The 19,936-nt window shown below is 44.6% G+C and overlaps 1 long non-coding RNA gene across 1 annotated transcript in view; it reads right to left on the reverse strand.

Moving 5' to 3' along the window:
• LOC138297431 (uncharacterized) overlaps nt 1–19,936 on the reverse strand; it is a 118,415-nt gene that overhangs the window by 61,630 nt on the left and 36,849 nt on the right. The window contains exon 3 of the long non-coding RNA XR_011204099.1: nt 5,741–5,843. This is a non-coding gene — a long non-coding RNA (uncharacterized lncRNA). The remainder of the gene's footprint in view (nt 1–5,740; nt 5,844–19,936) is intronic.

The following is a 19,936-nucleotide window of genomic DNA, read 5'->3' on the forward strand; positions in this document are numbered from 1 at the left end:
AAGGCAGCTACAGAACTGAGAGCACTATGAAAGGCTGAAGGAAGATCCAGAAAAATATTGATGAAGATCTTTCATGGAAAACTTAAAGTCTGGCATGAGCAAGGTTTTAGAGGCCTGAGAGATGATGAAGAATTGAAATATATGTGCTTCCTAAAGTTCACAAAAGCTTGTTAAATCCTCCAGGGTGTGCACTAATAAGTATTTGTGAATAATTATTAGAAAATGCATTAATGTTTGTAGATGTATTTTTATTCCCGTATGTGGTAAATTTACCATGGTAATTAGGGGCTCCATGGAGCTCTTAAATCTTTTTAATAACATACCTTGGAAAGAGCAATAGATAATGGTTACAATATATGTAGTGTCCTTATACACCTCCATAGCACATGAAGCTGGACTGAAAGCTTGCAGGCATTTTTCATGATCTAGATCACTATGGGGGTCATTTTGACCTCGGCGGTAAAAACCGCCTACTGCCATGGCGACAGCTGCCAAAAGACCGTAGCCGTAGCTACCAGCTGTCTGCCGGATTATGACAACAGCTGGATTTTCACCAGAAGGATGGTGGAAACCTGGCTGTGGGCAAGCCAGGGGATGGCTGTAAGGTGGTGTCGCTGCCAGCAGCAGCACCACGCCAGTAGACCGCCGCACAACGTTTCATGACCCATGATATGGCCTGGCGATGTTATGCTGGTGGGCGGTGCTGCTGACAGCAGCGCCCCATCCTGTCTCCTGCCATAGGACCCTCTACACAAAGGTAAGTGGGTGCTCTGACAGAGGAGGGGGTGGGGGGTGTTGTGTGTGTGTGGGGGGGTGTGTGTGTATGTCTGTGCGTGCGTGCATGCTGGTGTATGTTGCATGTTGTATGTGTGTGCATGTATGTTGAGTTGTGTGAATGAGTGTGTTCTTGTATGTATGTCAGTGTGTGTGGATGTGTGTGAATGGATGTATGCATGCGTGGATGAATGTGGGTATACGTGTGTGAATGCATGTGTGCATGTGAGAATGAAGGTATGTGATTGAAGGGGGGGTCTGGAGGGGGGGGGTTGTGGGAGCTGGGGGAGTGGGTTGGAGAAGACCCCTATCAGTGACAGGGAAGCAATTCCCTGTCACTGATAGTGCCTACCGCCAAGGATTTTGTGGTGGCACGGTTGCCACGAAAATCATGGCGGTAGACGGGGTCATAATCCCGCAGGCGGGCTAGTGACGGCCGCCGGGCTGGAGACTGAAGTCTCCAGCCCTGCGGTCATTACCGCCATGGGGGACGGTGTGGTACATTGGCGGTTTGGCTTGAGCCAAACCGCAAATGTCTTAATATGGAGAAAAGTAGCACCAGCCTGTTGGCAGTACTTTCCTCCATATTAATGCCGTCCACCGGGGTCATAATGACCCCCTAAGTCTGTTGGAACATACAGAAATGTTAACTGAAATCATGGAATTCTGAATGACCAATATTGTCTTTCTTTTTGATGGCAAGTCATACATTCAAAAACAGGGTACCGCAACGGGCACTTCTTTTGCACCAACATATGCACATCTGACCATGGGGCACTGGTAAGCAGAAATAATTGGGACAGATGAAAACAGTGAGAAGCTAAAGCATGTTGCCTTATGAGGTGTGCTTTATATATGATATTTTCATATTCTGGAATGGTGAAATTGAGGACTTGACGTTATTTTTACAATCTCTGAATGGCAATCCTATGAAATTGAAGTTTACCTATGGGATAAGCAAGACCAGAGTCGGCTATTTGGATGTTGAGTTGTTTGTGGATTACATAAAACTTTGTTCAAAGATTCATAAAAAACTCAGAAGCAGTAACAGCATTATTTTTGCTAACAGTGCCCACCGAAAAGCTCTCAAATGCAGTGTGCCATATGGTGAATTTTTAAGAGCAAGGAGAAACTGCTCAGAGGTACAAGATTTTGAGGTCCAAGCACAGGAGATGTTGCACAGATTTAAAAGATGGGGATACCTAACTATGGTATTGGAAGATGCATTTGAACTATCAAGAGGGAGAGATAGGGAGGAGTTTTTCGTTCCAAAAGCCTCAACAACTACACATGAAAAGAACACTGTGAGATACATAATGGATTTCAATAGATCTAATCATGAAATTAAAACACTATTCGGCATGATTTGAGACATCACCAAAAGAGATGAAGATCTAAAAGACTCGGTTTCCAATCATCCCACCATCATGTATAAAAATCCAACCTCTCTTGGTGACATTTTAATTTATAGCTATTTTTCCACCTCAAAACAGGTACAAAAAATTGATTGAAGAAACCTGGCTTTTATAAATGTCAGAAGTGCAAGGCGTGCAAAATTGGCTGATATACCACATCTGTCAAACTCATAGATGCGACAGAAAGACAAATAGGCGAATATATATTTTGGTGAAACAACAGGCGTAGTGTACATGCTGGAATGCAGGTGTGGGAGGAGGTATATAGGGAGCACAGTGGATAAAATTAAACTGTGCATTTTACATCATTTAAGAGCAATCTCAAATAAAGATGATACCTATGTAACTGCAAAGCATGCCTGGGAAGAACAGGGAGGAGAGCTGAACATGTTTCAGTATTATGGAATTCAACAAATTCAGGCCAACCCAAGTGGTGGGGATCAAGAGCTTTCATTATGAAAGCTGGAGTCAAGATGGATAATTACAGCTGGTGCAGAACCCCCTTGGGGGATTAATACTGATGCTGAGCTCCACATGCATCTATGATGTAGATAGAGGGTCTTGATGAAAGAAATGTGACATGATGCTTGATAAACTGAGTATTATATTAGTTTGAGGTCTTCAATGTACAACTGATACTATATGTAGGCTTGAATTTATATTTCTTCTTTTCTTTCCATGTGGGAATAATTGCTGTTTTTATCATTGTAAATTATTGGGTAGATAGACAGTCTGGCAGTTCAGACAAAAACAACTCTGTTCTTTCCTCTAGTAATGAATTAAGGAATTAACATTGGTAACAGATTATATCGGACAGAGTGCAAGACAGCCATTTGCAGAAAGATAGGTACTTTTGTCAACATCAGGACAGTGTGCGCTCTACAGGCGACAAAAATGCAAAACCCCAGCCTTTATGCAAGAGCATAATTCATGCATTGTATTTATATGCAGTATGTTAACCTTTTGCATTGCAGAATTTAACCTTGAAAAACACTATTAATGATGTTTGCAATAACTGTTCATTTGCAAGGTATTGCTGCAGGCTTACTGAGTGTGTTAGGGTGTGGCCCCTTTTCTAGGACTTTCTAGAAGCCTTCCCTGCAGCATGACTGGTTGTGGTTTGTGGGCTGGGCCAGACTCTATGTAAGGGAGCCAGCCCAGCTCCACGTGCTCACTATTCAGAGGTCCCGGTGCAGAGCAGCAGCAACTTCCTGAGCTCCTGTTCCGGAGGCCTACCTTGATGTTCCAGGCCTGCCCTGCATTATATTGGTGATCTTTGAGCAGGGCAGGGCAGTAAGGTGGAGGTCGGGCTGAGCCCCCAACCCCGTTCTCAAAGACTCTCAAGTTTTGGGCCTACTTGTGAAACTTTCAGACTGCGCGATTCATTGCTCTCATGTAAACCTTGGCATTCAGACCGGCAACAGCTTGCGCGATCATTTCATGGCATTTGCATATTCTTGTTCGAATCGGCAGTGTGCGTAATTCATTTCCAGCATGTAAAACTAGATTTTCAGATCGGCAACAGTGTGTTTTGCATATTCTTTTTCGAATCGGCAGTGTGCGCGATTCATTTCCAGCATGTAAAACTTGATGTTCATATCGGCAACAGCTTGCGCGATCATTTCATGGCATTTGCATATTCTTGTTCGAATCGGCAGTGTGCGCGATTCACTTCCAGCATGTAAAACTTGATGTTTAGATCGGCAACAGCATGCGCGATCATCTCATGGCATTTGCATATTCTTGTTTAAATCGGCAGTGTGCGCGATTCATTTCCAGCATGTAAAACTTGATGTTCAGATTGGCAACAGTGTGCGTGATGATCTCATGGCATTTGCATATTCTTGTTTGAAACGGCAGTGTGCGCGATTCATTTCCAGCATGTAAAACTTGATGTTCAGATCAGCAACAGTGTGCGCGATCATTTCATTGCATTTGCATATTCTTGTTCGAATCGGCAGTGTGTGCGATTCATTTCCAGCATGTATAACATGACGTTCAGATCGGCAACAGTGTGCGCGATCATTTCATGGCATTTGCATATTCTTGTTCGAATCGGCAGTGTGCGCGATTTATTTCCAGCATGTAAAACTTGACGTTCAGATCGGCAACAGTGTGCGCAATCATTTCATGGCAATTAAAACTTAGATGTGTTGTGTTTGTTGAGGTGCACACATGGATCCCAAGCTTTTGGATTTTCTGTGAAGATGCTTAATTCAAAATGTGACAGTCTTTGTGCATATTAAGTCCCTAGTACAATTCCTATTGTTTTCCATGGAATGTTTCAGATAGCCTTTTGTCCTCATGTAAAAATGCAATGTTTTGTTCTGAAACATTATTGTAGAAGGTTCTTGTATTCCTAGACAGTATGTGATATTTCATGAAAAGCTCATATGAAACATTGTATTAACCCATTCTTGATTTTTTCCAGGTACCTAGATTTCTTGAAGTCTAGTTATAGTCACTTTTTAGGTTATCCCTGGTTACAGTATGAGAACTCCTAGAACCATAGTCTATTGAAAGTCAATGTGATTATATCTTGATATTGTGTTGTTTAATCTTTTGCTTCCTACAGGTCTCCTTCCCATCTGTTCCCTGTCTAATCCTCTTTTCCCCCACTTGAACTCTCTCAGGCTCTGTGATATTTCTATCGGAGCTTTGGAGCTGTCTAGTGGTGGACATGTTGGGAACGTGCTCGAGCCCCGAGGATCTGGTCTCCCTGACACTTTACCATGATGTTGGCTGACAATCGTGAATAATTCTGAATTATATCATACAGGCTAAAGTGCTAAGTAGTTGTGTACCGCATAATAGAGACTTCACTGTGAATATGGTTGTTAATTTTTGAACATTCTCTCAGTTTCAAAAAATAATACTGGAATTTAGCTTTGTGTAATGGCACTCACGTTACAGGGTTGTCGCTGGCAGAGTGGGTTGCCGAGGCAACCATGGAGAGTGTCACCAAGAAGTGCTCCGGGGGCACTTCAAATAGAAGAGATCCGGCACCTTCAGAGGACTTCCGGGATCAGGAGGAGGAGATGGAGAGAGACAATGGGAAAGAGGAAAAAGAGGATGCAAGCAACCGGGGAAACACGGAAGAGAGAAAGCACACGGTGATGCCACTTCAGGGACCGGACAGAGACCCCAATGAGGAAAAAGACGTGAAGGAGAGCGACAACGAAGATTAGCAGAACGGAGAAACAAGAGGAGAGGACACATCACCCAGAGCAGAAACAGACCGGGAGCCAGATAGAGAGGAGTTCACCACAAGGAGACTATGCCACGTTCCTGGAGGAACGTGGCTCCACAAGGTACTGGCATTTATCAATAAAAGAGCACCTATTGGGGTTAGGGGACACAAGGGGAAGTAAGGGAACACCTAGGAGGAATAGTCTCCTAGATAAGGCAGGTCAGGTGGGAAAGGAAAACCCCACAAACCACTACTGCATGCAAAGCACGTGTGACACACTTGGAGTGATCCCTACCTCACATCCCTCACCCACTCCCATCCCTGGTGAACCCCAGACTATTTTGTAAGCTATTACACTTACCTGATACCTGGTCTTCCTTCCTTCCGAGGCATATCGGTAAGGAGTGTGACCCAGGCACCGCCAATTCCCCACATCAGACCATGCAGAGGACGGAGGAACCAACCTGAGGGAAGAGAAGGAGAAAGAAAGAACTGTAGCAGATTATAATATTATGTCTCTACAACCTTAAAGAAAAAATTAAAATAAAACAAATACCATTTTCCCGATCATAGACTGTGTTGCCCTTAGTTAATCACAGTATTGGCCTCCTACAGTGGTGTCAGAAGTGGGATAATTAATAGTGTTATACCTATACCCACCACAAAATAGATACGGACACTAGCCTCGCGGACATGATAAGCCAATTAGCTGAGGGCCAGAGACACTTACAGCTAGTCTTTGAAGAATAAATAAAGAAGTAAACAAGTAAAGAATACCGAAAAGATCATGAACAGCTCCAGGCGGCATTGAAAAGTCAGGCAACCATAACAGTGAACAATCAGTTTGTACATGAAACAGCCATACAAAAACTGACAGAGACAATTGCTAGTGCTAAGGTCCATCTGCATGTTCCCAGTTCAGTCTTGCAAAAATACGTACCAGGAGAAGACCCTGACTTGTTTTTCACTGATTGTGAGAGGGTTGCTCTCTGCAACATGGCCCAATATATTGCCTCCTTATTGACCGGCGAATTACAAAACACATATCAAGCAGCCAATCCCGGGGGAACTACCCCATATGACGAAATTAAAAAAACATACTCGAAAGGTTAGGATATGATAGTGAACATTATCGAGTAAGATTTAGGCGGGAGAAGTGAGGTGTCCAGGATCAAGCTAGGGCTTTATTTTTCTGACTTCATGATTTGGCATAAGATGGCTAAAACCTGAGGAGTCTACTAAAGAGGAAATAATACAGAAGATCCTCCTTGAACAATATTTAGAAGTCTTACCTAGTTCCACTAGGAACTGGATAAAACAGCATCCAAATGTATCCACTACTGAAGCTATTGAACTGGCGAATAGATATCATATAACTATAGACCATAAAACCTATCCTTCACGGAACCTACGGGATAGTAGATTATAATATTATGTCTCTAAACCCTCAAGAAAAAGAAAAAGAAAACGAATACCATTTTCCGTATCATAGACTGTGTTGCCCCTAATTACTCACAGTATCAGCCTCCTACACTTTCATAACTTTGAAAATGTTCACTCACAGCAAAGGATTGAGGCTACAAAGACTTTCCTTGTAAGCACTGACTTTTTAAAATTTGCTATAATGTTAGCTAAAAAATAGAGGAAAACATAAGAGATGTGATATTTTCATCAGCCCTTCAGCTTACATATAGGACTTTAAAAGTATTGTTTTGGTCTTGTTTCTGCTTTTCATTTTAAATGGTATGGGTAAATGAGGGGGGAATAGACCCTCTGCAACGCACCTCTATGGCCCAGTTGAAGGCTTCGGCTGAAACGCATAGGCTGTTTGTTTCCTGAGCACTTGCACTTTTCTTATGAATTTGGAAAAATACATGGACATCTTTTGGATTCTTACTGGATTGTGCTGTTTCTTGTCTCTTCTGCCTGGGGAATGGAATCATAACACTGTGGTTTCATGGAACGAGGGGAAAGTTCATATGTGTATATGTATTATATATAAATGTATTACCTAGGGGCGATCGCCACTAGGTAGTTATAGTTAGATCCTAGTTTCTTTATAAAAGTATTTTTTAACTTGCCTATATCTTTGGCGCTGCTTGATGAATCTTCACAAAACTTTTCAAAAACATTTGCCAGTCTCATCAGCTGTTGCCTGGAAAATTTCAGGCTAATCCGTCTGGGGAGGGACAAGAAAAAAGGGGGTCCAAAAACACGTTTTCCCTATTCATTTTTCCATAGGGACTTTGAACAGCGATAGCGCAAAAACTACTGGATGGAATTACACCAAATTTTGCAGGAAGGTAGGTCCTGGTCCAGAAAGAGTGCTTTTTCGTTTTTTGTTTTGGTGTAATTCCACTCAGTAGTTTTTGAGACATTAAGGGGAAACAAATCTGTATATCCAGGGATGCGAAGGATTCATGACCCCTAATGATCTTGTGCTGAGATCTGATTGGCTGCTAACACTTCAACAACAGAAGCTGTTGAAGTGTTGTCAGCCGCCTTGGGATTTGGCTTCAGCCGAGTCCCAAAAAAAGTTTAAAAGCAAAAGGGGCCAGGGTTAGAACCCCCAGGGCTAACAAGCATTTTTTATTTTATTTTATGAGTGAAGATGCAGTAGATCCACAAAATCACTCGAAAAAAAAAAAGAGCACTCTCCTGCGCTTTGTTAGTTTAATGCCCCTGGGTGGGTCCTCCTGGCCACCTCCCAATGCCCGGGGGACTGCCACCTCCCCAGGGCTTATATTTCCCCCCTTCTGTCCCTGCGACCACTTCCCCCGGGGCAACACGTTATCTGGCACATGGGGCAAATGTTCACAAAAACAAAGGGGGGCCCTATGGGACCCCTGCGCACCCGGGACCACCACCCCCGGGCTAAGTTCTTATTGGAGGAGCGCCTGTCTTGGAAACAGAGTTGGCTCTGGGGACCGCCACTCCCCCAGGGCCGGCTCCTGCTACATCCCGGGGGTGCCTAGCCACAGCAAACACCTTCGGTTCTGACAGCGGGGCCATTAAAGCAGGTCCCACTATCAAAATCTGAAGTTTCATCTCTGTCCCCTGCATGGTTGCTGAAGCAATGGAACTGCGAGAGAAGTCTTAAGGCTTCCCCGCAGTGCCAAGTAGCCTGTAAGGGCTCTGTATTAAAAATAAAACGTAGGGACCATGGTGGAACTCTTGAGGACTCCCTTGTGGTCCCACATAGCCCATAAATGGCTTTGCAATAAAAATTATTTAAATTAAAAACATAAATAAATAAAGTAGCAAGGGCTCCCTCAGGGTCCCACATAGCCCACAAAGGGCTAAAAAAAAAGAAAAAAAGGTTGCAGACCTTCATACTGAGCTATGGTGGTTCGAGTCCAGCTGGACTCATTTCCTTTTTTTTTTTTTTAATTAAATAAAAAAATTATACTTTTTAAAATATATTAAATACATTTTTTTGATAAATCTAACAAAAATATCTCATTTTAAGTATATGAAATATTAAAGCCTAAAAAAAACTCTCTCTGTCTCTCTCACTTTCTTTCTCTCTTTCTGTCTCTCTTTCAATCAATTTCTCCCACTCACACACCCATTTAGACACTTATGCACCCACTCACAGACCCACTCAGACACTCACGCACCAACTCACAGAACCATGCATACACTGAGGCACCCACTAAAACACTGATGTTTGCACTCTCTCTTACCCAGACAATCTGACAGCCACTCTCACCCCCAGATACACCCTCCTATATCTATTCTCACACCCAGAGAAGCTGCAGCTAACACGCACGACGAAAGGGCTGTGCACAGCTTGGGTTTGGGTGGTTAGGGGGTGTTGGCCGCAAGGTCTGGCTGCATGCCAGGTTTTGCGGGCAACCTCCCCTGCGCATGGGTGAAGGACTTGCACGGTCGGGTGCTTATATGGGGTTGGCCTCAGGGTCAAGCCGGAGGCCAGGCCCTGTGGCCAACCACCGCTCCCCATGGCCGAAGGATTAATGTATATTAATTAAAATTACTATACATAAAAAAAACATAGAAATGCACTAAAAAAAACAAGGTTACAGGGACGTTATATTTAGGAAATAGAACTTTAAAAAAACATTGAAATTCACTTAAAAAAACAAAGGCTACAGGGAGGTTATAGTTAGGCTCACATTTCAAACATACAAAACCATAGAAATTCACCAGATATAGTTAGTGTTACATCAAGTAACTATAACTCGTGCCCTAAGGTAACTATAACTCACACCCCCACTATGCACTGCTAATTTACCCACAAATTACGGCACTCATGACATCTTTGATAACATCATTGGTAATATCAATGTAATATTTGCAGTAAAATTTGTAATGAAAAAACTGTGCATGGTGAGGGAATGACTTATAGTTACCTTAGGGTACGAGTTATAGCTACTTGAGGTAACTCTAACTATAACTGGTGAATTTCTATGGTTTTGTGCATTTACAACCTCCCTATAATCTCAGTTTTTTTAAGTGAAAAAAAAAAAAAATATATATATATATATATATATATACATATATAGATGTACATATATATATATATATATATATATATATATATATATATATATATATATATATATATATATATATATATACATACATTCCTATACCAAATGGCAATATCAAGTTTTCACATTTGAAAAAACACTGAATGAGAAAGCATTTCGTTTCTGGGATTCAGGTGCAATATTCTGACTAAAGAATCCAGTAGAAAAGTAAATATTTCCAATGTGGCTTTGTATTTTTGTATTTTTCTCTGACTAGATTCATTACTAATCCACTAATGTGAGCATTTTGTACAGTTTTTTTGCATGAATGGATATTTACATTTCTGTATTCTAAAACTGTTCTGTATGAATTATCAGGATTTAATACTGGAAAAAGAGGAGTGTTCATAGTGGCATGGCAATGCACTATTATCCCTTGATATTGTAGCTAATCTATAGCTTTTATATGGGGCTTGGCTTCTGACTGCACAGATTACTGAGCCTCTGTTTGGGGCTCACACCTTAAAGGAATCACATATGGAACAGATTCTTTGTTTTAGTGCGGTTGGTTTCTACATAGCGTAGGAGCCTCCTTCAAAGCCCATTCTTGTGCATAATTTTCCTTGAGTTCTTTTGGAACTAAAGAGGAAAATGCTTGCAGCATTCCCTTCTCATTTTGAGATGCATCCCCTACAAAAACCATAGTTCAATATCCTCTGCAAGAATGAGATCATGTGCATTTAATAAATGAGGTCAGAATAAAGCTTTAATTCTGCATAATACAGCTCCTTCAGTCTGAATTTCTACATCATCACCTTTGTCTGGAGGGTTTACTTGTTCATCCAGTGACCCAAACTCTACTAGATCCTCTTTGTGACTCTGGAGAACTATTGCCACTTATCATGTGCTGTCCAGAAGTCCTACTTCTAAAGTCTCGTTCCACAGAAGTATCTGTGTCTTGTAGGGTATGCATGTATGCTAAACCGGATGCTTTTTTCTTTTTAAAGTGAGTCTTCGAGTTGAACCATTCTCTTTCTTCTTAATACTAACTTGTATCATCATGTGCTGTCTCACCTTTCTATTTGATGTAATCGTGATACTCAGTCCTTCCCCTCACTTTTCCCCTAGTACGGTCCCCAGGGTCTTTAAAAGAACGGTAAGAACGACTATCATCATACTGATGCCGATCCAGCTTTCTGATTTTATCTAGGGGTGGGCATAACCTGTGTAATATGCTGTATCTTAAATATGTGAAATTACAGCAAAATTATGAGAGATTAGGGGAGGGGTGTAACCCAGTGTATAGAACCCTTGCATCTAAATTGGACAAAGGATGCATTTTGTGTTAAGAAATAGCGCTAAATGCAACTGAACAACAACAGCAGCAGCCCATTGCGCTCACTACGTTTATTGTTCCTGCGGTCCTTTGGTAGGATTTTTGTGCCAAATTACTCATAAATACACGAACAGGCATAATCACACAATTTTAGATAGTTTCACATCAAAACAGTAACGCAAAATTATCTTAATACTCAGATTATTTCGATATAATTAAAATCTTGACCACCACTAATTTTATCACTGTCCCTTAAATTATATCCACCCCGATGGACTCCTGCATTGGCGGAGGTGCAGTCTAAGGGCCCGATTCACAAAGGTAAACTTAGACCAAAAGTCTAAATGTAAACCTAAAGTCTAACTTTACACATAGTACAGTTAGACGTTTGCTCTAAATTTAGACTTTTTGACTAACTTAGACCAGAAGTCTAACTCTACCATGAGTAAAGTTAGACTTTAGGTTTAAACTTAGACTTTTGGTCTAAACTTGGACTTTTGGTCTAAGTTTACCTTTGTGAATCGGGCCCCTTGTGCTTTGCTTGAGAGGAACTTTGTGCCAGACCAACATCAAGCTGAAACTTTACAAAAGTTCCATTCTTTCCACACTTTTGTAGTGATCAGAATGCTGGTGTATGACTAAAAGTGACATCACCAATCTGTCAGCCTTCTGCACCAGTAACCTGAGAAGAATCTTACACATTTTCTGGCCACAAACCATTTCCAAGCAGGAACTGCGAACAACATGCAAGAAAGAGAGCATTATGAGAAAAAGATGTAGATGGATGGAACAGACCATCAGAAGAGAACACAACTCTATCACAAGAACAGCTCTCCACTGGACCCCAGAAAGGAAAACAGAAAGAGGCAGGCAAAAGAACATCTGTGGAAACAGAAATGAAAATCATGAAACACAGGTTGGGCACCATACTGAAACTTGCGCAAGACAGACAGAAGTCCTTTGTTACTGCCATACCTTTGACCTTCTGCATTTTCTTAGTCTTCTGCATGGCTTTTTCCTTATCATAACTCTCGTTCTCAGTCTTTGATTTGAAATGCAGTTCTACAGTCCATGAACCTAATATGTTAAGGCCTACTGAACTTCTGAAATAATATTTGGGGCTCCTCTTCGGGATCTTCTAGAGGAACGGCTGCCAACTGCTGGCGACCTGCCAAAACCACAGCTTCTCCTCAAACATTACTCAGAACTTCTGAAGAAACTGTCTAAAAATTAACCATTCATTTAATTCATAAGTCAAGAGTGGGTGCAGCTGCATGCTCATTTTGTAATTTTTTCATGATCACGTTTTATTGGTTTTATAGTGTAAAACAAACAACAAAAGAACACATCATTATACATGCTGCAGCATAGTGAAGCGAACTCCATCTCATGCATTCCCTTCAAAGGGGTGCAAACATATATTTATTTTAACACCTCCAGAAACACTGCTAACGCGTCCATTTTCTTGCGATAATGGCATTACTCCTAGTCCTACTCCCTCGCCTTCCTTTAAACCAATGAGGCTTCCTGCCTCCCTTCCCCTTTTCAACCCCTCCCCCACCCCTACCCCCTCCTGTACAAAAACCAAGCCCAAGCAGCAACTCAGACAGTCCGTACCAGGAGGGTGGGAGGGAACGGAAAGGAAGGCGAGGGAGTAGGACTAGGAGTAATGCCATTATCGCAAGAAAATGGACGCATTACCTCCCGTCCCTCCCTCGCCTTCCTTTAAACCAATGAGACATAGCAAGAAACACACAGGAGACGGACACTGAGTTGCAAGAAGTTTATTATCATGCACAAAGGCCACCAAAACCCCACCCCTATTACTTCATAGAGGATAAGACTCGGTGACCCAAAACCGACTCCAAACTACCCATGTCCGACAGCCTATAATGCCGAACAAACGTCAAAGGAGAGGCCCAAGTGGCGGCCCTGCAAATTTCCACCACTGAAGTCCCCTGAAGCTCTGCCACTGTAGCCGCCATACCCCTGGTAGAACGACCCTGAATCCCTTGAGGAGGAACTACCCCTTTCAAGGAATAAGCCAACAGAATCAATGATCTCACCCACCGACTCAAGGAAGCCGTGGAAGGCTTCTCCCCTTTACGGGCTGGCCCGAAATTTACAAAAAGCGAATCACCCTTACGGAAAGGAGCCACCACACGCAGGTACTCCAACAAAGCCCTGCGTACATCCAACGAATGCAAAAGAACCTCCTCCACTGAAGCGGGATTCGGACAAAAGGAAGGAAGGATGACCTCCTGGCGAGCATGAAAAGAAGAATTGACTTTTGGGATAAAAGAAGGTACCGGAACCAGAACCACCCGATCCTGAAAAACTTTACAAAAAGGAAAGGAACAGGCCAAGGCCCCCAATTCCCCTAAACGGCGAGCCGAAGTAATGGCCACCAAAAAGAACGTCTTCAAGGAAAGATGTCGTAAATCACAGTCCCCCAGAGGTTCAAAAGGTGCATCCGTTAAAACATCCAACACCAAAGAAAGATCCCATGAAGGAAAAGAACGTACAGGGCGAGGAAACAAATTAAGAAGCCCCTGAAAAAATCTTGGCATCAAACGACCCTCATCCAGAAGATTACGCCACGGACCTCTAAATGCCTGAATAGCCGCCCACTGTACCCGCAGAGACGCCACTGACAACCCCAACTGTGCACCGTCCTGCAAGAACTGCATCACATCAAAGAGAGACGCGCAGGTAGGATCCAATTCATGCCTCAAGCACCAAGAAGAAAAAACCTTCCACTGCCTACCATAAGAAAGTAAAGTGGAACGCCGCCTGGAAGCCAGTAAAGCCACTGGTACCCACAGACCCATCAAACCTCTGCGTTCAACTTCCAGGCCGTCAAGTGTAACCTCCTCAATGACCCCATCGAGAGGCAGGGAAACTCCAGGGGTGACGGACAAAGAGGAAGAGGCAACATCCGCCCGGATGCCATCAGCCGCAGCAATGGGAACCAATTCGCCCTCGGCCAATGGGGAGCAATCAGGATAACCCTTGCCCCCAGAAGCCGCACCCTCAACAGAAAAGACCTGAGTAGCTGAAATGGCGGGAACGCATACAAAAGGCCCCTCGGCCAAGGACACTACATCCCGTCCACCTACTAGGCTCGGGGACACCGAAACCGGGAGCAGAAGCGACCGAGCTTCGCGTTTTGCGCGGACGCGAACACATCCAGCACTGGAAGACCCCAGAGCCGAACCAGATGAAGAAACAGTGATCTCCAGAGGGAGAAAAGTTGAGAGGAAGGAATCACCCTGCTCAGCAGATCCGCCCGCACATTGACCACCCCCGAATGTATGTAGCCCTGAGAGAAGGAACCCACTCCTGAGCCCACACAAAAATCTTCCTGGCCAGACTGAACAAAGCCCTTGACCTGGTCCCCCCCTGTCGGTTGACATAAGCCTTGGCCACTAAGTTGTCAGTCCGAACAAGTACCGCAGTTCCCTTCAGGGACCCCTGGAAATGGATCAGAGCCAACAATACAGCCCTCAACTCGCGCCAATTCGATGACCGATTGGCCTCCAGCGGGGACCAGAACCCCCGAATCTGTGCCGACCCCATCCAAGCACCCCAGCCGGAAAGGCTGGCATCCTTGGTCAGCACCACCGGGCTCAGAGGAGACAAAGACACCCCTACCCGAAGATGATCTGCCTCCAACCACCATCTCAACTCCCTGCGAATCAATCCGGACCCCGGAACCCTGGTCATCAGAGAACCGGACCCTGGTATCCACCTTCTCAAGAACCATGTCATCAAGCACAGCAGATGGAAACGCGCCCAAGGGACCAGAAATATCACAGACGCCAAATGACCTTGCAGCCGCAACCATAGAAGAGCACGGGGCAGTCTGTACCACAACCTTCCTCACCATGGACCGGAGCACCTCTAACCTCTTCTCTGACACTGTCACCAAGCCAAGAAGAGTCCGAACCCGAGCCCCTAGAAAAACCAGATCCTGGGATGGGACTAAATCTGATTTCCCCCAGTTGATTAAAAACCTGTGGTTTTGCAGGACCACCAGAACTTGGGCCACCTGCCTCTGTAATAGGGCCTGCGAGGGTGCATGGATCAAAATGTCGTCCAGATATGGATGAATAAACACCCCTTCTGAATGTAGCAAAGCCACCAGGGGGGCCAGCATCTTCGTAAAAATCCGAGGAGAAGACTTGAGGCTGAACGGCAGTACGCAAAACTGATAGTGCTCCTGATCCACAGCAAACCTCAGGAACCTCTGCGAAGACCTTGCCAGAGGCACGTGCAGGTAAGCATCCTGCAGATCCAGTGACACCAGAAAGTCCCCTTGACGGACCAAGGGAAAGATAGTCTGAATAGACAGCATGCGGAAATGCACTGTCCTGATCCAAGCATTCACTTCCTTCAGATTGAGCACAGGCCGAAACCCCCCTGATACTTTCTGAACTAGAAATAAGACCGAATAAGTGCCCTGACCCCTTTCTTCCAGCGGGACGCGGGAAACGGCCCCTTTGACCAGCAAGTCCCGGACTCGGTCCAACAATGCCTTTCTCTGTGACCCTCCTGCAGGTAGAGGAGTGGGACGTACCCCCGAATCTGGAGGCACCACCACAAAATCGATGACGTAACCATTGGCCACAATGTCCAGCACCCAATGATCGCTGACACTCTCCTTCCAAGTTGAAAGAAAGTGACTCAGCCTTCCCCCAACCGGCCCTATGCCAGGCCCACAGTGATTGTCAGGACCCCTTCTTGAACCCACCCCGGTTCGAAGGCGCTGACTTCTTAGGGGAAAAACGCGGCTGAAAACGCCGTTTCCTAAAAAGAAAAAGATTTGGCATCCCATCTTAGGAGAAGAACGGGAATGCTTCTTCCACCCTTTTCCTGAAGCAGATCCCCCTTTATAAGGCAAGGCATGCTTCCGTTCTTAAAAAGCTTTGGAAAGCATGGAAGGTAATTGATCCCCAAACAAGCTACGACCCTCAAAAGGTAGTCTCAGCAAGGCAGACTTCTCCCCCGGGTCGGCCTTCCAGGATCGTAACCAGAGGGACCTCTGGGCCCCAATCAAAGCACCAGACGCCAGAGCCCGAAGTACGGACCACATCTGAAGACACATCTGCCAACAACCTTGCCTGCTGCTCCATACCAGCCAGGAGCTCCGAACACTCCGCCCCATCCTGAACAGCCACCGCCAGTTTATCAAAGTCCTGCTCCAACGACTGGGCCGCATAAGCAGAATAAATACCTGCCCTCAGAGCTAGATTCTCAGCCTCAAAAGCCCTCTTAAGCCCTGAGTCCACCTTACGGTCCGTGGCATCAGAAGGCACACAATCCTCCGGATTGACAGCTGTTTTGCCAATCAGGGTAGCCAAAATTAAATCCAGGCAGACCGAGGGAGGCAATACCTCCTCACCCTCAAGTAAATAAAGTTTCGGAAGGAATCGTGGAACCTGAGCCTTATCCACATCCTTCCATTCTTGAAACACCATATCCTTCACAGGTCCCTGAAAAGGCATGGCAAATTTAGAAGGCGTCTGATATTGTGGAAATAAGTGAGAGTCAGAGTTGGTAGGTTGAAACACAGGAAACCCCAAATTGTCCCGTACATGTGCCATCACATCCCACATCTCCTCCCTGGAGACATATTTACCCCCCAGAGGACGTAGATGGAGCAATCCCCTTCCTCACTCTCTGAGGAGGACTTCCCTGCAGGTGCAGGAGTATGGGTAGCCTTAGCCCGACTAGGCCTGGCCATCCCCGCTTGAAGAGCTCTGGAAACAGCCACCTCGATCATCTCCTGTACCTCCTCCCTGGACATGAGGGGCACAGCACCACCACCCTGAATCTGGGGGCCCCCAGAGGTGGAAACGCCATCAGCACCTTCCTCCTCTGAGGAGGAAGAAGAAACAATCCTCCGTCTTTTAGCTGGATCTTTAGGCATGATCTCATCCAAGGAACACACTTCCACCAACCTAAAAAAACACCCCCAAATATACAGGGCCCAGGACCTCCCACAATATCCCATCAACCAATCCACACAAAGGTCAAAACAAGAATTTTAGTCAAAATGCGGGCAGAACGCCCGTCCTACCCGCACAGAAACCAAAAAAACGCTCTTCGGCATCACTCCGCGGCGAAGAAAAAACGGAACTTAACGCCCCAGCCACCAAGAGCCGGCTGACCCTGTCAGCCGCCTCCCAGGACGCGTCTTACGAGCAGCCCCGCCTGCTCATAAAAGACGCGCCCGGCCGAAGCACACCTCTCGGAGCTCCGCGTCCCGAGGAGTGCATCCAACGATGTCCCCCAGGCCCCGTCGTGAAGGTAAGTGAAAGGGAAAGTCTAGCGTGGGCTAGACAAAAAGAACAGGAGGGGCTAGGGGTGGGGGGAGGTTTTAAAAGGGGCAGGGAGGGTCTAGTGGGAGGCAGGAAGCCTCATTGGTTTAAAGGAAGGCGAGGGAGGGACGGGAGGTAATGAGAGTGTGCCATGCGTAGTAGCACAAATACTTGCAAATGTTGTTCTCCGAGTTGTACACTCTTCTACAGGTAATACCATACCAAGTGGAAGACACATAGTTAATATTATACATCTATCCTGGGATGTTGCATGAGGATAAACTGCTTCTATCTGGTTCATTTTTTGAGCAATCCAAAATGGAATCAGGTCTTGCTTTGCATGTGGACTAATTGCCTGCACCACAGAATGCGGTGGCTGTGCAGGACGAGGAATGAATACTCCCGTAGCATTTGACTGTATGACGAAGTCGCCCAAAAATGACCACTATCTTAGTAAGTGTCTTCTGCAATTGGCAGATTTTGTATGGTACAGGTACATGGTACAGGCATAATAGCCCCTCATTATTCAAGGGACTCCATTATTCAAGGGACTCCTTATAATATTTTGAACTACTTGTGGTAGCTGGCCAACAAACCAAGCTTGACGTTCCTGATATCCTATGGGACGTATAAGCTAAGAGAGGGTTCATAATTAGCTGGGATTGCAGCGCCTATATACGTATGAAAATGACCTATATTGGGATCCACATCATCAAAATCCTACCATAAGTAAAATAGTTGAAAAGGGAATGCAGCATGTGTATTGCTGGTTAGGTGGCAGAAGTGAAACAATGTATATAATCAGGAGTTAAACCAGTTTATATTCAGAAAAAATAAAGACCCCACTCTCGTATGACAATTCAGATGGGCCAGTGGCTGTGATGCTATCATTTTGCTTTCCTGTCACTCACTGTTTCTATACCATAGTAATAAGCGATCACGGCATCGTTCTGAAACTTTGCATATACATAATAAGAATGTAAAAGATAAGGACTATGTTTGCAGGAATATACTTTTCTGCCCCTTAATACAAGCTTGCGTTTATAAGTTAGAAGACAGGCATTGGCAAGCCAGTAGCTAGGGAGAGGGAGAGGGAGAGGGAGAGGGAGAGGGAGAGGGAGAGGGAGAGGGAGAGGGAGAGGGAAGGGGAGAGGAGAGGGAGAGGGAGAGGGAGAGGGAGAGGGAGAGGGAGGGAGAGGGAGAGGGAGAGGGAGAGGGAGAGGGAGAGGGAGAGAGAGAGAGAGAGAGAGAGAGAGAGAGAGAGAGAGAGAGAGAGAGAGAGAGAGAGAGAGAGAGAGAGAGAGAGAGAGAGAGAGAGAGAGAGAGAGAGAGAGAGAGAGAGAGAGAGAGAGAGAGAGAGAGAGAGAGAGAGAGAGAGAGAGAGAGAGAGAGAGAGAGAGAGAGAGAGAGAGAGAGAGAGAGAGAGAGAGAGAGAGAGAGAGAGAGTGTGTGTGTGTGTGTGTGTGTGTGTGTGGTTATTTCGTTTCCCAGTTTCGCCCTTGTTCAAAAATCTTTGACTACGTAAATTCTACTTGCCACATGCAAAAAAAAAAAGGCAAATAGATTTTCCCTATTTCTTCTTCAGAAGGCTTTGCAGTCGACAACAATTCAGCACGCAGACCAGTATTTTTTTTTTTTGTTTTTAAATCCTAAAATAAATATGAGTTCTATTGGCTGAAGTATTTTATTTTAATTATTCACTGTGCTCTAAACGTTTGACGACTTTGCTGTTCACATCTCTTTAAATTAAAAAAAACTTTTTCTCAGAAGCCATCTGGTAAGAGCATTTGGGTCACATGGTCAAAACTTTGCACGTTTTTTTTTAAGCTTCTGTCCTTATAAGGCTGGTACCACGAATGTAATTAAATTGGATAATTACAGTACCTATGCACGAACATGTACAGGTGATTGCCGGTTGGTGTACGGGCGATAGAAGCAATCAATAGCATTATATATGGATTGAGTTTCATGGTAAATCTCCTGTGCCCCATTCATTGTAGTTTTTGTCTTTGCAAGCCTCGCAAATGTGAGTCGTGTTCCGTGCTTAATTTGAGTCGGTGGTTTCCAGTGTGGGGCACTGGCACTCTTTTTTGTGGACCGGCCCTTAGGCCCATATTTATACTTTTTTAGCGCCGCATTTGCGTCATTTTTTGACGCAAAATCGGCGCAAACTTGCAAAATACCATTGTATTTTCTGTTTGCGCCGATTTTGCGTAAAAAAAAAACGACGCAAATGCGGCGCTAAAAATGTATAAATATGGGCCTTATTTTTTCTGCCTCAAGCATTTACTGCGAGCAAAACACATATGGGAAAGACGAAGGAAGAGAATAACGAAAGCGCGTCACAAAGGGAGAAAGCTGCAAGAGTGAGTTGAAGGGCCAGGGAATGGCTGTAAATGGATTAA

Source organism: Pleurodeles waltl, chromosome 5 (genome assembly GCF_031143425.1).
Source record: "Pleurodeles waltl isolate 20211129_DDA chromosome 5, aPleWal1.hap1.20221129, whole genome shotgun sequence".
In the NCBI taxonomy this organism is placed as follows: Eukaryota; Metazoa; Chordata; class Amphibia; order Caudata; family Salamandridae; genus Pleurodeles; species Pleurodeles waltl.